The sequence below is a fragment of the Erythrolamprus reginae genome, chromosome 1 (assembly GCF_031021105.1).
Source record: "Erythrolamprus reginae isolate rEryReg1 chromosome 1, rEryReg1.hap1, whole genome shotgun sequence".
In the NCBI taxonomy this organism is placed as follows: domain Eukaryota; kingdom Metazoa; phylum Chordata; class Lepidosauria; order Squamata; family Dipsadidae; genus Erythrolamprus; species Erythrolamprus reginae.
Genome location: NC_091950.1, coordinates 36,364,358 through 36,382,082, shown reverse-complemented (window position 1 = coordinate 36,382,082; position 17,725 = coordinate 36,364,358). Strand labels below are relative to the sequence as shown.

General features: G+C 42.7%; 1 protein-coding gene across 1 annotated transcript in view; it reads left to right on the top strand.

The window, feature by feature from the left end:
• Nucleotides 1–17,029: 17,029 nt before the first annotated feature.
• GNG2 (G protein subunit gamma 2) overlaps nucleotides 17,030–17,725 on the top strand; it is an 86,549-nt gene continuing 85,853 nt past the window's right edge. Inside the window, exon 1 of the mRNA XM_070732983.1 lies at nucleotides 17,030–17,286. The gene's annotated coding sequence lies outside the window, so the exon portion shown is untranslated. The remainder of the gene's footprint in view (nucleotides 17,287–17,725) is intronic.

Sequence of the window (17,725 nt, the reverse complement as noted above, 5' to 3'; positions counted from 1 at the left end):
TATCGCAATCTAGAAGTTCACTTGTTGTATACCACAACAAAATTGGATGTTGTAAATACCAGGTAATATCAATCTAAGATTTGTGTGTCCGACAAACCTACTTGCATTGTAAAATAAGAGGCTAAAATCAAATAAAGATAAATGAGGCTGGCTATAAGTAGGAGAACATGGTATTAAATAAAACCATATTATCATTCCTTGGGTTGCCTTAAGCTTATGCCATATATTACTTATCGGACTCTTGAGTTGTTTGCTTCAACACATTTTCCTTTTTTGTCTCGTGCTCGTATCTGATTTTAAAGATGTTCTGATGTGTTGCACAAAAGCCAGGATCATTTTGTTGCTGTTTTGTGGTGTGTGTGCAGGGGCAAGGGGAACCTCCCCAGTGTCATTGTCTAGTTTGATGAAAGACACTTTGTAGCGTGAAGCTGTTTCTGGGATGCATTGAAGAACAGTGTCACATAGTACAATGTGTGTCATGTTGAAATAAGTCTTTTTCAGGCTTAAAAACAGCAGAGATGGGGGGGTCGCACCCCAAATCACCAAAATAAATTTAATTGTTTATAACATAATAGGAGTAATCGAAATACTGCAATGAGAGTATCTAACTAGACTCCAGAAGAGCCCTGGTGATAAATGATCGCATGAGTCCATATTTGAGAAATGTACCAATAGGTTTTTTTTTCTCAAATTCATAAAACTAAGGAAGTTGGTTTTAAAAGTGCCAAGAAATGTCCTGTATTTGGTGAGTTCCACAGTACACGGGGTGCCCTTGTTGATTGCCAGATACTTTTCAGAGGTTTCCACATTCAGAAGCTGAATTTATACTTCAGAAATTTTAAGATACAAGAAAATAATTGGTAAATTAGCAATTGATGTTTTGCCCATCTCTGCTTCTAAAATCTAATCTTGGCAGCATCTCTAGTTATATCGACTGGAAGACAAGAGGATGAGCAGCTATAGCTACCATATTTCCCCAAAGATAAGACACTGTCTTATATATTTTTTTGAACCCTGAAATAAGCGCTTGTCCTTACTGCCATGCACCAAATGGGCTTATTATCAGGGGATGTCTTATTTTGGGGAAAACAAAGATATTCATAGGCAACAACATAGAATCTTCTCCACCTTATTTTCCCAATGGCAACTCTCCAACTGCTTTTTCCTCTTGTCCATAAGAGGTTGCTTCCATTCATTAAAAGAGGACTCCTAAATCTATATCTCCTCCAGATGTATGGATTACCACTCATAATTCCTCAGTGGGCATAACTGGCTGAGAAATATTGAAATATTTAAGATCTACACATCTGAACGATGTCAAGATTAAGGAAGGTTGAAGTGACCCTGCCTAAAAGGTACTGCATTGTTGGTCCTAACTTGGGAATCTGTCAACGGGTTCAATTTCTGGGTAGCCCAAATGTGAATGTGTTTGTGGGCAAGTGGGAAGGTATGAATGCCACCTTTGGAAGGGGCATATCCACTTCTTCATTGATGGTGTGAGGTGGCCTAAACCCAGGGACGCTAATAATTGCTCTTGATTAACACATGTCGAAGGGAACTCTTGCTAAATGTCTTTTAAACAAAAGGAGGCTCCAAGAAGCCCTTAATGTTGCAGATGCTGTCCAACAGAGCTGTATGATACAAGATTGTATTTTTATATATAAAAACTATATACTTTTGCATTTCTGGGAACTCTTTAGCGGGTATGGGGTTTCTCTGGCTTCCGATCACTGTTGCTGCGGGGTTCACCTTTCGACAACAACTATTCCACAGCACAAGCGAATGACTTATTCCTTTCCGTGAAAGGCCTTTTCCTCTTGGACAGTGGAATGCAAGCAATCGAGCAAGCTCTCTAAGGAATGCAGCCAATGTATTTTGTTATGCAGAAAGTTTGTGGTGCGCCTTTTGTGGTACAGTTCTAAGAAATGACAATAAAAGTCACAGTTTACATTGCTGTCGCTCTTCTGGTCTTCATTGGAATAGAATTTGCCAGCAGTTACGAACCCTGATGGTTAAGGAAAATCATTTCAATGCTGTACAGATGTTGCCTGTTAGGCAGTCATCAATCTGCGTGAAGGGAAATTGGAGAAGAGAACATGGAAAACATTGTGTGTCTCCTGATGTTAGTGCTATGCTATAAGGTAGTCCAAGCAAAGAACATAAGAAGAGTCATGCTGAATCAGGCCAAAGCCCATCGAGTCCAGCATTCTGTGTCACACAGTGGCCCACCAATTGTCCATGGGGATCTTGAGCAGAAAGAGAAGGCAAAACCCTACTTTTCCCTTGACCCCCAACAAATGGTACCCAAGGGAATCCTGCCTGTCTCAACCAACATAGAGGCGGCACATGGACATCCGTTTCAATAACCACCGATACACTTGGCATCCATGAATCTGTCAAATCCTGCCTTGAAGCTATCAAGGCTGACAACTGTCACAACCTCTTCTGGAAGTGAATTCCATAAACAAACGACCCTCTGGGTGAAGAAATATTTCCCTTGATTTGTCCTCACTTTCTTGCCTATGAGCTTTAGGGAGTGTCCCCTCGTCCTAGTATTGTGTGATAGAGAAAAGATCCCATGCATGATAGAGAAAATCATGCATGGGATAGAAAAGGTGGATAGAGAGAAGATTTTTTCTCTATCCACCTTTTCTATCCCATGCATGATTTTATACACTTCGATCAAGTCCCCCCTTAAATGCCGTCTTTCAAAGCTGAAGAGACCAAGGCATTACAACCTGGTTTCATAAGGAAGGGGCTCCATTTCCTTGATCATTCTTGTTGCCCATTTTTGCACCTTTCCCAGTTCCATTATAATAATGCTGCAACTTGGGCGTCCTCCTCGATCCACAGCTCACATTAGAAAAACATCTCTCAGCTGTGGCGAGGGGGGCGTTTGCCCAGGTTCGCCTGGTGCACCAGTTGCGGCCCTATCTGGACCGGGACTCATTGCTCACAGTCACTCATGCCCTCATCACCTCGAGGTTCGACTACTGTAATGCTCTCTACATGGGGCTACCTTTGAAAAGTGTTCGGAAACTTCAGATCGTGCAGAATGCAGCTGCGAGAGCAGTCATGGGTTTTCCTAAATATGCCCATATTTCACCATCACTCCGCAGTCTGCATTGGCTGCCGATCAATTTCCGGTCACAATTCAAAGTGTTGGTTATGACCTTTAAAGCCCTTCATGGCATTGGACCAGAATATCTCCGAGACCACCTCCTGCCGCACGAATCCCAGCGACCGATTAGGTCCCACAGAGTGGGCCTTCTCCGGGTCCTGTCAACTAAACAATGCCGGTTGGCGGGTCCCAGGGGAAGAGCCTTCTCTGTGGCGGCGCCGGCTCTCTGGAACCAACTCCCCCCGGAGATTAGAACTGCCCCTACTCTTCCTGCCTTCCGAAAACTCCTTAAGACTCACCTTTGCCGTCAGGCATGGGGAAACTAAACATCTCCCCTGGGCATGTTAATTTATACATGGTATGCTTGTGTGTGTGTTTGCTATTACATGGGGTTTTTCTTAAATCGTTAAATATTTTAATTAATTGGATTGTTGTGACTGTTTTTACTTGTTGTGAGCCGCCCCGAGTCTTCGGAGAGGGGCGGCATACAAGTCCAACTAATAAATAAATAAATAAATAAATAAATTATATAGAAAGAAATGCTGTATGGGCCTAAAGCTGTTTTAAACGAAATAGCTATAATAACAGAATTTTGCAAGTCTGAATATGCTTCCTCCCTCCCTTTATATTTATTTATTTATTTATTTATTGTTAGAGTTGAAAGGGACCATGAAGGCCATCAAGTTCAACCCCCTGCCCAAGCAGGAACCCTATAGCACACCAGTCAAGTGGCAGTTCGATCTTCTCTTAAAAATGTCCAGAGTGCTGGAGTTCACAACGTCGGCTGGTAGGTTGTTCCATTGGTTGATCGCTCTGACCATCAGGAAGTTCCTCCTTATCTCCATGTTGAATTTCTCCTTGGTCAGCTTCCATGATTGTTAACTTAGTAAAATAAATATACTGTATCCCCATCTTCCGAACACATTCTCTGTACTCTCTTTGCCCAAAACTTCTGCAACCATAATTTCCTTAGCCAGTTTTGGCCCAACAGTAACTTCTGAGATCTACTTTTATAAGTTAGAACTAGTTTAAGACCTTCTGCAGCCATTCCAAGAATTTAGAATTGAATGGAAGAGGTTAATGATCACTAATAATCAGAAAAGTATAGAATAGCTAATAGCTAATCACTATTAGCTATACTACCCACTGCACCTTGAGCTGAGGTGACGCAGTGGGTAGAGTGCAGTACTGCAGGCCACTAAAGCTGACTTCTAGATCTGCAGATCAGTGGTTCAAATCTCATCACTGGCTCAAGGTTGACTCAACCAGCCTTCCATCCTTCCGAGGTGGGTAAAATGAGGACCCGGATTGTGGGGGCAATAGGCTGGCTCTGTTAAAAAGTGCTATTGCTAACATGTTGCAAGCAGCCCTGAATCTAATGAGAAAGGTGGCATAAAAAAATCAAATAAATAAATAAATACTGAGGTCATCCCTCTAAATAAAAATATTAGGTGACATGATGGGGGGAGGAAGGAGAACATAGAAACATAGAAACATAGAAGTCTGACGGCAGAAAAAGACCTCATGGTCCATCTAGTCTGCCCTTATACTATTTTCTGTATTTTATCTTAGGATGGATATATGTTTATCCCAGGCATGTTTAAATTCAGTTACTGTGGATTTATCTACCACATCTGCTGGAAGTTTGTTCCAAGGATCTACTACTCTTTCAGTAAAATAATATTTTCTCATGTTGCTTTTGATCTTTCCCCCAACTAACTTCAGATTGTGTCCCCTTGTTCTTGTGTTCACTTTCCTATTAAAAACACTTCCCTCCTGGACCTTATTTAACCCTTTAATATATTTAAATGTTTCGATCATGTCCCCCCTTTTCCTTCTGTCCTCCAGACTATACAGATTGAGTTCATTAAGTCTTTCCTGATACGTTTTATGCTTAAGACCTTCCACCATTCTTGTAGCCCGTCTTTGGACCCGTTCAATTTTGTCAATATCTTTTTGTAGGTGAGGTCTCCAGAACTGAACACAGTATTCCAAATGTGGTCTCACCAGCATTCTATATAGTGGGATCACAATCTCCCTCTTCCTGCTTGTTATACCTCTAGCTATGCAGCCAAGCATCCTACTTGCTTTCCCTACCGCCTGACTACAGATAAAGACTTTTTGTAAGTTCTCATCTTTGACAGAAGGTAGTGGCATTTTGCAGGAATTTGAGCTCCAGGAATGGATATTGCAGCCACAGCATCATTGAGGAGGGAGAAAGCGTCTGCGATTCTACCTTTCCAAATACATCAGCATAGTCCAAATATTTGACAGGTAAGAGAGAAAAAAAGCAGCTATTGATACAGGGGAATATTTGTGGCTCAAAGTTGAAGTGTGGGGTCCTTGCTGACTTCTCAAATTAATTCTCCTCTCTATATGGCGCTACTTTTAAAGAGTGTTTGGAGACTGCTGGTGGTCCAAAATGCAGCCGCATGAGCAGTCATGGGCTTGCCTAGATATGCCCATGCATATCAGACATCAATAAGCTGAGAGAGTCCAGAGATTTTTCATGAGAAAACTCCTCCACTCATCGCGGCAGAATACCTTATGCCACCAGGCTTGAAATTTTGGGCTTAGACAACTTAGAACTATGCTGCCTTCAGTCTGACCTAAGCATAGTGTACATAACATTTTCTGCTACAATATCATACCTGTCAATGACTAGTTCCGCTTCAACCACAATACCCAAGCACGCAATAGATACCAACTTAAGGTAAATCACTCCAAACTCGATTGCAGAAAATACAAGTGATCAATGCCTGGAATGCACTACCTGAATCTCAGATCCCAAAAAGTTTAATTTTAGACTGTCTAGCTCACCCATTCTTAAGAGGTCTGTAAGGGGTGTGCATAAATGCATCAACGTGTCTACTGTCCCTGTCCTAATATCCCCATTTACTTCTATCCATTTCATGTATTCATAAACATTTATTTATTTATTCGACTTCTATGCTGCCCAATCCCGAAGGACTTAGGGCAGCTTACAAAATGATATAACACAAATACAAAAAGATACACAGCTCACATTAGAGAAACATCTTTCAGCTGTGGCGAGGGGGACGTTTGCCCAGGTTCGCCTGGTGCACCAGTTGCGACCCTACTTGGACCGGGAGTCACTGCTCACGGTCACTCATGCCCTCATCACCTCGAGGCTTGACTACTGTAACGCTCTCTACATGGGGCTACCTTTGAAAAATGTTCGGAAACTTCAGATCGTGCAGAATGCAGCTGCGAGAGCAATCATGGGCTTTCCCAAATATGCCCATGTTACACCAACACTCCGCAATCTGCATTGGTTGCCGATCAGTTTCCGGTCACAATTCAAAGTGTTGGTTATGACCTATAAAGCCCTTCATGGCACCGGACCAGATTACCTCAGGGACCGCCTTCTGCTGCACGAATCCCAGCGACCAGTTAGGTCCCACAGAGTGGATCTTCTCCGGGTCCCGTCAACTAACAATGTCGCCTGGCGGGACCCAGGGGAAGAGCCTTCTCTGTGGCGGCCCCGGCCCTCTGGAACCAACTCCCCCCAGAGATTAGAACTGCCCCCACCCTCCTTGCCTTTCGTAAACAACTTAAAACCCATCTCTGCCGCCAGGCATGGGGGAATTGAGATCCTCTTTCCCCCTAGGCCTTTACAATTCTATGCATGGTATGTATGTATGTATGTTTGGTTTTTATATTAATTGATTTTTAATCATCAATACCAAATTACTATTGTACACTGTTTTATTGTCGCTGTTAGCCGCCCCGAGTCTCTGGAGAGGGGCGGCATACAAATCCAATAAATAAATAAATAAATAAATAAATAAAATAAGAAGTCAAATATAATGTCCAAAACTAAAAACCTGTAATAAAATTTAAAATGTTTATACTTATATCTGTTGTCCTATACCTGCTTGACAAATACAATAAATAAATAAAAATAAACGCTAAGGAATATGTTCACCAGGATTCCCATCGTATCTGGGAATGAGGCAGGTACTCAATGTTGGAGATTGGCTTCAACAGCAACAATAAGAGCAATTATTTTGCAGCATGTTCTGCTCCAGCCTTGGGATGGCTTGGGGCATTGACCCAGTTAAAGTGGACCTCTTTTTAGCCAAACAGGCAAGATTCACAAACCTGTACGTCTCTGACTTGACCCTTTTATCATCATCTCATTTGGAGATCACCAGTTGAGGTTATGCAATTTTGCTTTTTATCACTAGAGGGCAATGTAAGCAAGGGTTTGGGTTTTTGAAAGATTAAACTGTCCTATGGTTTGGAATTGGTGGTTATTCTATGGCTATCTCCATGAGGCTTTTATCTACAATAATGTCCTTTTTGCAAGAATTTATTTGCTTATTTTCCTTTTACTTTCCAATATAGCCTACTACTGCCCCAGCATTTCACGGTGGCTTCCCATCCAAACACAAGTTGAGAAACTTAATGAAAGTTTAATAAATTGATTCAGGGATGGGTGGATTGTGCGAACTGGTAGCGGCAGCAGGAGGCTCCGCCCACCTGCTCAGATGTCTCCGCGCATGTGCACTACCAATAGTGAACCAGTAGCAAAGGTAATTGAAACCCACTACTGAATTGGTTGGCTACAGACATTGTTAGGGACTGAGTTCACACAGCAAAGAAAACCATAAAGCATAAAGGCTGAGTTCATACCGTGTTTTCCCGAAAATAAGACGTACCCCAAAAGTAAGGCATGTCAGAGGTTTTGCAGAATTTGGTAATATAAAGCACCCCCCGAAATAAGGCGTAGTCAAGTTTACATACGTTTACAAGATCTGAGGGGACGGGGTGAGAAGGAATGGGAGTCGGGATCTGACACGCCCCTCCTGGCCGCCCGCTTAACAGCCTCCCAGTCTCTACCATCTAACCACTCCAAGCTGCAGGAAGGGTAAGGCGGGCTGCAATACCGGCAGCTTGGGGGCTCCTTTCCGCAGCGGTTCAGTTTGTTACCTCTAGGCAGCTGCACCAACTTTTTCCTTCCTGGCGGCGGTGGCTCCAGCGGCTTCCCTTCATCACGTGACATTCCCGACGCTGCTGCTCCTCGAAGGGAAGCCACCGCCATCGCCACCGTCGGGAAGGAAAAAGTTGGTGCAGCTGCCTAGAGGTAACAAACCGAACCCCTGAGAAAAGGAGCCCCCAAAACTGCCAGTATTGCAGCCCGCCTTACCCTTCCTGCAGCTTGGAGCGGTTAGATGGTAGAGACTGGGAGGCTGTTAAGCAGGCGGCCAGGAGGGGCGTGTCAGATCCCGACTCCCATTCCGTCTCACCCCGTTCCCCTCAGATCTTGTGGCAGCCGCTTTAAGTAAGGCACCCCGCAAAAATAAGACGTAGCACAACTTTTGGAGCAAAAATTAATATAAGACAGTGTCTTATTTTCGAGGAAACACGGTACATGTCGCTAAGCTCAAAGCAGATAAAATACACTAGGCATAAATATTAAAGCATAGAATCTCATTTTAGTACATGTGTTAATTTCTAAATGCTGCTCTTAAGCTTTGTTAACAACTGTTTATTATTGTTGTTTTGTTGCTGTTGTTGTTGTTGTTATTATTATTATTATTTTAAAAACCTGTTTTTATGCCATTTTAAATATTCATTCTACGTTCCTAGTGGCATCTAAGAAACAACAAAGAGCCACCCCATTTTCAAAAGCTCCTTCTCCCTGGGACCGAATATATACTGCTCAAAAAAATAAAGGGAACACTCAAATAACACATCGTAGATCTGAATAAATGAAATATTCTCACTTTGTTCTGTACAAACTTGAATGTGCACAACAGCATGTGAAATTGATTGTCCATCAGTGTTGCTTCCTAAGTGAACAGTTTGATTTCACAGAAGTTTGATTTACTTGGAGTTATATTGTGTTGTTTAAGTGTTCCATTTATTTATTTGTTTGTTTGTTTGTTTGTTTGTTTGTTTATTTTTGAGCAGTGTATATTTCTTTCACAATCAGGATCCAAACTATATATCACATTTTTCAGAGTATTTCTACCCCTCAAAAAAGAGGGTGAAAACTTGGGTGTGTCTTATACATCGAATGTAGCACCACCACCACACCACCCTTTGGCCTCTGCCTCCCAGCAATTTACCTCCTTGTAGCAAACCTGGCAGAGCATGATTAGTACAAGCAACGGATTTCCGGCCTCCAGACTCATAGCTGATTGAGGCTGCAGGCAGGCCACATACTAAAACTGAAAGTGAAACTAGCTGCAAGGAGGTAAATTGGTGGGAGGTAGAGGTAGAGGCAGAATTTTATTTCCTTGTGCTAATGAGACTGCTGAAACTGGGTGCAAGGAGGTAAGTCAACAACTATACATGTCTATAGAATGTTCAAATTATTAGATTTATTTTCAAAAGACTGTTTTATTATTATTCTAGACAACTTAAACAGAATGAAGAAGATTTTTAAAATAAATGCTTGATCTGAAGAGGTCCGGTGCTATTGTATCTTCTTTTAAATAGCAGAGAAAAATGTATACTTCCAGAAAACCCCATAAATTTTAACACCATCTGTATACATATAATCTGAAATGTAACAGAGTCCTGTTTTAGTATTAAGATAAGGCAGCTGAATTAAACCCTGACTTAGTTATGTTTGAAATAGATCTATTTAAATAATTGGGAGAAGTTAGTGCGACTACATTTCAGAAAAACTTTCTGGCATTAATATACTGCCATAATGACAATTTCTCCAATTCTTTGCTACTTCTATAGGTCAGGCAAACAGGCACAGAAATACAGAGCAAACAGTGTATATCATCTGTACTGTTTGCTGGGAGGCAAATTGCTGGGAGGCAGAGGCAGATTTTTCCCTCTTGTTTTCCTCCCGCAAAACTAAGGTGTGTCTTATACTCTGAAAAATACAGGTAATCAACTCTCCTCTCTGGCAAGTGTGCAGTTCTGAAGTGAACAGCTGTGTATTTTAAGGGAGGCAAAAAATATATAACCAACACCGTTTCCCTTCTTTCCATGGCAATGAAAATTGTTAGGCAAGTAGAACAAGCTCCTCTATGAAGAAAGATTATGATTGTGCATAAGGAGAAGTGAGATACTGTATTTGCGAGTGGGAATATATGAACAAGGGTGACAATTATGGAGATGCACAGAGTTTTTCATAGTGTGGGGAAAGGACATCCAAGTCAGTCCCCCTCATTTTCAAAATATTAGAACTGAGAGGATCTCATGAGCTAGAGTAGATTTAAGAGAGAGAAAATATCAGCCAATGAAATTTCTTATCACAATAGGGATCAGTGTCCATGAACTTGGATGATTTGTTTTGGAGGATATAATGATTGGATTTATACAGATTATATTATATGCTCCTCCCAGTTAATACTGGGTAGTTTGCAGTGCTCTTCATATGCCTGGAGGTATTTAAAAAGAGACTGGACAACCATTTGTTTGAAATTGGAATAGGGTCTCCTGCAAGCAGATTGTGATTTGATTTGATTTGATTTGATTTGATTTGATTTGATTTGATTTGATTTGATTTGATTTGATTTGATTTGATTTGATTTGATTTGATTTGATTTCTAGGCCACCCTTCTGCAGAGTCTCAGGGTGGCTAAATACATCAGATAAAACAGTAGAAATTGAAGATTCAAACTAAGCCAATTAGAATAGAAGAATAGAATAGAATTCTATATTGGCCAAGTGTGATTGGACACACAAGGAATTTTTCTTTGGTGCATAAACTCTCGGTGTATATAAAAGAAAAGATACATTTGTCAAGAATCATGAGATATAACACTTAATGCTTGTCATGGGGGTTACCATTAAACGTGCTAAAATCAACCTAAAAACACATGTCATTAAAATCATTCAATCACATTCATCCCTGTCATAACGTGGGCTGGAGAACAGTGTCTATATTCAACAATGTCAACATAGGTACTATATAAGTACTTCTGGATTCCGTACCGTTCATGTTTCATGTCTTAGGTGAAAAGGTAGTGCTCTCTGGTAGAATCCTCCCAAAAATTCACAGGTACAAATTTCAGACACACACACGTTTGATAATTCAAAACAATGTTCTTTATAATGAAAATTCACTTAAACCAAGCCCTCTTTTGGTGTAGCCAAGAGCACTTGTCTCCAAACAAACTGGTAATTTGTACAAGTCCCTTATCAGTTCTGTGATACTTAGCTTGCAGCTGTGAGGCAATTCACAGTCCTTCTTCTTTCACAAAGTGAAACACACTTTGCTCTGGTTTCGTTTCAAAGCGAGGAAAAATCAGCACACAAAAAGTCAAAGTCAGTAAAGCAGTCTCGAAACACAACGATCAGATAATCCTCCACGATGGACAAACCCACAGGCTGCTATTTATAGCAGCCTCACTAATTACCACAGCCCCACCCAACCACAGGTGGCCTCATTTTCTTTGATAATAATCTCTCAGTTGTTGTTGCCTATGCATCGCTCTCCGCATGCGTGGCTGTATCATTAACTCTTGTTCTGAATCCAAGGAGGAGCTAGATAATTGATCTCCTTCTGAGCTGTCTGCCCCACTCTCCTCCTCCCTGTCACTCATGTCTTCTTGGTCAGAGGAGCCTTCATCAGCAGATTCCACCGGGGGCAAAACAGGCCTGCAACATGTGGATGTCTCCCCCACATCCACAGTCCTTGGGGCATGAGCTGGGCCAGAGCTAACCACAACAGGTTAGTAGGTAGGAAATTTACAGTTAACCAAAACTGGTTATCTTAGTCATCCAAGTCATGGTTGTCCCAAAGTTGCTTTTTCAGGAGGCAACTGGATTTTCTGGATTTTCTTTGAAGATGTTTCACTTTTCATCCAACAGGCTTATCATCTCTGAAAAAAGCTCTTGGATGAGAAGCAAAATGTCTTCAAAGAAAAACCAGAAAGTCCAGTTGCCTCTTGAAAAAGCAACTTTGGGATAAGAATCAGATGTTAGGGAGAAACTCATAGCCTCCAAGATAAAAGAATTAACAGCTGGGCTCCTCGAAGACGTCAGACCATTCATTTTGAAGATACCCAAAGTTATATATAGTTAAGTATAGCAAGATAAATTCAGACGCACACCTAAAATTATCTAACTATTCGGGTTCTGCTTAGTTTTATTTTTTCCTGTATTTTTCTTCACCTGGAATACCCCCAAAGAATACAGAGTGAAATGAACTTGACAAAGGAAGTTAATGTAAGAAAAATACTAACGTTCTTCAAATATTTATTTATTCATAATTTCAAAAGATAATTGGGCATACCTTTATCTTATTTATTTATTTGTTTGTTTGTTTGTTTATTATTGGGATTTATAGGCTGCCCAACTCCTTAAGGACTCTGGGCAGCAAACAGCAATATAAAAACAATGAAACAACTTTACGAAACCCTTAATATCAAAACATTCAATCCATTCAGCCCACTGAAGGGCTGCCAAAAATTTTTGCCACCACACTGTGGGTGTGGCTTTTTGTGTGGGTGTGGCTTGGTTGTCATGTGACTGGGTAGGAGTAGCTTGCTGGCCATGTGACCAGGTGGGAGTGGCTTGACAATCATGTGACCAGGAGTGGTGGCTTAAAGGTCATGTGATTGGGTGGGAGTGGCTTACCGACCAAGATAAGTTTTCAAATAGGTGCTTCGACTTTTTCAGTTGATCAAGTCACATTATTTGAATAGCTACAAAAAGGACAAACGATTAGACAGCATTATTTGTTGAGGAACATAGTAACATTTTAAGGTTTTGTATTGGACCCACAAGGTTCAGTATGATAACAGATTAGGCAAGTAGCTCAATTTTCTTTAATTGCTATAAAAGTTCAGTTCTCAATAATGATTAAAACGATTAAAGCATTTATGAGTAAAAACATACTATTCAATTATTTCCTATTTTAAAAGTAATTAAGGATCATACTAAGGTACTAGAGAAGGAAAGACAATAAAAAACTATTAAGTATTCAAGAATCGACAGTAGGGACCTTCAGTTTTCTGAGTTCTATAATCTCCCACGATTTGAGATGGACGTCTAACATTAGAACCATCATTAAAAAGGCAGAACAAAGCATGTTTCTTCCTGTGTCAAGTCAGAAAGTTCAGACTGCTCCAGGAGCTGTTGATATAGAACCTACATATCTAGGGCTACAGAGGAATTATTGAGTCTGTCATTTGAAGCTGTATAACAGTGATGGAGAGCCTATGGCATGGGTGCCACAGGTGGTACGTGGAGGCATATCTGCTGGCATGCGAGCTGTTGCCCAAGCTCAGCTCCAACGTGCATGTGTGTGCTGGCCAGCTGATTTTTAGCTCACACAGAGGTTCTGGGAGGGCGTTTTTGGCTTCCCAAGAGCCTCCAGGGTGGGATGGGGGAGGGCATTTTTACCCTCCTTTGGCTCCAGGGAAGCCTTTGGAGCCTGGGGAGAGCGAAACACGAGGTTTCCCTGGAGCCAACAGAAGTTGGAAAACTGGTTCTGGCCTCCAGAGGGCCTCCGGGGGGATGTGGAAAGCTGTTTTGGCCCTCCCCAGGCATTGAATTATGGATGTGGGCACTCGCAGGCGCAATAGTATGTGCACAAACTCTTTTGGCACCCGAGGAAAAAAAGGTTCGCCATCACTGTTCTATAACTAGGCCGCCCTGAGTCCCATTCGGATTCGGATTGGGTGGCATATAAATTGAATGAATTAAATTAAATTAAACTGTCTGTTTTGGTGCAGCAGCCAAACAGGACTGCAGAAAAAACAGTTGCAACCAGCTTGCCTTCCACTGAAGATCTGTATACTGCACGGGTCAGAAAGAGGGCTGAGAAAATAACAGACACGCACTCACATCCTGGATATAAATTATTTTAACTCTTCCCCTCAGGACACTGCTATGCCAAAACAACTAGACACGACTCATTTTTCCCTTGTGCTGTCTGAGCACTTAATTGTTACAATTCTGTCTTGTGTCTAAGAATGTTTATCCCTGTAGTATGGCTGTAGTACTATTATCCTTCTCATCTTTTCTACTACATTCTCATATTGGTATCTTATATTACTTCCTTGTTTGTATATACACTGATGAGAACTTATGCTTATGGGTTCAATCACATTTGGCCAATAAAGCTATTCTGCTCTGTTCCATTCCATTTAAGATTGACTCAGCCTTCCATCCTTCCAAGGTCAGTAAAATGAGGACCCAGATTTTGGGGGGCAATATGTTTACTCTCTGGAAACCACTTAGAAAGGGCTGTAAAGCACTGTGAAGCAGCATATAAATCTAAATGCTATTGCTAAATGGTATTCAATACTCATGCCCTCATCACCTCGAGGTTCGATTACTGCAACGCTCTCTACATGGGGCTGCCTCTGAAAAGTGTTCGGAAACTTCAGATCGTGCAGAACGCAGCCGCGAGAGCCATTGTGGGGCTTCCAAGATTTGCCCACGTTTCTTCAACACTCCGTGGCTTGCATTGGCTGCCGATCAGTTTCCGGTCACAATTCAAAGTGTTGGTTATGACTTTTAAAGCCCTACATGGCAATGGACCAGATTCCCTCCGGAACCGCCTGCTACCGCATGAATCCCAGCGACCGATAAGGTCCCACAGAGTTGGCCTTCTCTGGGTCCCGTCGACTAAACAATGTCGTTTGGCGGGCCCCAGGGGAAGAGCCTTCTCTGTGGTGGCCCCGGCCCTCTGGAATCAACTCCCCCCGGAGATTAGAACTGCCCCCACCCTCCCTGTCTTTCGTAAACTACTCAAGACTCATTTATACCGCCAGGCATGGGGGAGTTGAGATAGCTCTTCCCCCTAGGCCATTACAAGTTATGCATGGTATGTTTGTGTGTATGTTTGGTTTTATAATAGGGGTTTTTAGTTGTTTTTATTATTGGATTGTACATGTTGTGTTTATTATTGTTGTTAGCCGCCCTGAGTCTGCGGAGAGGGGCGGCATACAAATCCAAGAAATAATAATAATAATAATAATAATAATAATAATAATAATAATAATAATAATAATAATAATAATAATTATTATTATTATTATTATTATTATTATTATTATTATTATTATTCCATTCCTCTTCTCTTTTCTCCCATTTATATTCCATTATGCATAGCCACGTGTGTGAAATGAGCAGCTATATGCATCAAATCAATAAGTTGGTGATTTGTGTCACATATAAACGAAGTTAACTGGTTGCAAGCAATGCTAATTTGATTTACTACTTCTCTGTAGCATCCCTTTCCTCCAAAGCCAGCAGCAACAGAAGAGGTGGCTTGCTTTCTGATGGGTGGGTGAGATAGAGGCTTCTAAGGTTTGTAAACTTCCTGCATGTGGTGGTGATGGCAAATGCCTTAGAGATATGTCACTTGCCAGCAACACATACCCCAAAGACTTGGAACGCCTCCACTAAAACTATATACAGTGGTACCTCTACCCAAGAACGCCTCTACTTAAGAACTTTTCTAGATAAGAACTGGGTGTTCAAGATTTTTTTTTGCCTCTTCTTAAGAACCATTTTCTACTTAAGAACCCGAGAGCGGCACGAAGGCCCGGCCAGTTTCCTGCCATTCCCCCTTTAATCCCAGGCTTTTCTGGGCTGCCAGGGGAGCCTTTCGGTGACGCTTAAGGAGGCTTTGGCAGTCCAGAGCGAACAAAGCATTTTCCTTTCTCTGAGAGTTTGGCGAGGGAATAAACCTCTGCCAGGGCCCATTCGCTCTGGGCAGCCCAGAGCAAATGGAGCGTTTTCTTTCTCTGGGTGTTTTTAATAGGAAAGTGAACACAAGAACAAGGGGACACAATCTGAAGTTAGTTGGGGGAAAGATCAAAGGCAACATGAGAAAATATTATTTTACTGAAAGAGTAGTAGATGCTTGGAACAAACTTCCAGCAGACGTGGTTGGTAAATCCACAGTAACCGAATTTAAACATGCCTGGGATAAACATATATCCATTGTAAGATAAAATACAGGAAATAGTATAAGGGCAGACTAGATGGACCATGAGGTCTTTTTCTGCCGTCAGTCTTCTATGTTTCTATGTTTCTATTTGGAGAGGGAATAAATCACTTCACTGTGGTGACTACCTTGCACTGCCTCCCATACACCCAGTGCGAGGTTGCCTCCCAGAGCCTCTGGGCACAGAAAGGCAAAAGGGGGTGCTTTACCCCAGCAGGATCAACTTGTCTTCAGCCAAACCAAGGAGTCACCACAGTGAAGGAAAGGCGCAGGCTACAAAGCGAGCGAGTGAGAGGAGTGGGGAGCCCTTCAGCATGGGAAGGAAGAGGAAGCAGGTAGCAGCAGCAGCAGCCACCTTTTGGTCAAAGGAGCAGGAGGTTCTCCCCTCTTGCCTGCCTGGGTTTCTCTCTGGTGCAGTGTATGGGAGGCAGCCTCATGCCTGGTGTATGGGAGGCACATGCTCCTCCTCGCTGCCTCAGAGTCCCTCTTCTTTTTTTTAAGCCTTAAAGTTTTGGATTTTTTTTTATTCCCCTCACCTTCTTTCTTTGGCAGCGATTGTCCTCTTCCTCTTCTTCCTCCTCCTCCTCCCACCCAAATTCTGAGCTTTTATTTCTTTCCTAATGGGCATTATTTGCTTTTAATGTACATTGATTCCTATGGGAAAAATTGCCTCTACTTACAAACTTTTCTACTTAAGAACCTGAAAATAAAAAATCCTCAAAGCCCTAATGTTCTGGTGCTGCTAAGAGCTCGGCTCAAGATTGTATAGAAAGATGTTGATGTTGCTGCAGGGGGAGGGGGGATAAAAAGAGGGGAGGGGGGAATAAAAAAAACCCTTTTGCCCCTTTTTAAGAAGCAAAGGATTCGAGTAGAAAGAAATGCCTCGCAGACGACTTGGGCAACCACAGGGGCTGCATGTTAAGAATCCAAAAACACCCCCCTTCTGTAGTTAGTGTAAGGGGAGGAAGTGGTGGATGTTCCGTTTCCTGTAACAACGAGGAGCTGATATCACACACAAGACTGGGTGGGACTTTTCATTTGCAGGCTGAGGCTCTTGCTGTTCGTTCCTTGGCTTAGCATCTCGCTCCTCCGCTCCTTTGAACCATCAGCTGTTGCGCCCTGCGCCGCGCCCGGGCGACTTCGCCTTCTTTTACGCACCTCGCCTCTTGGATCCCCAGGCGCAGGAGTCTCGGAGGGAAGGGGGGATTTTTGGTTTCCTCGCCTGCCCTGCGCGGACGGCTCTCCGGGATCGTCTCTCCTCCAGGTAAGCAGCCAGGGGAGAGAGAGAAGGTGCCGACGCAAGCCTTTCTCCCACGCGGTGCGCCTTTCCCCCCTTTGCTGCTCCGACGCGTTCCGCCCATCCTCGCCTGGTGCGTCCGGGGGAAAGTCGGAGGCGCGGGGCAAGAAGCGGGGATGGAGAGCGTACCGCCCCGAATCGAGGGGAAAAACCGAGCTGTTGCAAGGCAGGAATTGGGGAAACGCCCGGAGCTTAAAGAGAAAGTGAGAAAGAGGAAGGCTTGACGGATGAGATTCCAACCAGGCGGAGGAACTACGAGGTTGGACACTTGGCACTCTCTCCACACAAGCTTGCGCGCCGGCTCTCTCTCTCTCTGGCTCGCATGCAAGCGTGTGTGAACGGGAGTGCAAAGCGTGTGTGAACCCCTTGGAAATCGCGCGTTGTGCCTTAGCTGCCTTCCAAAAAT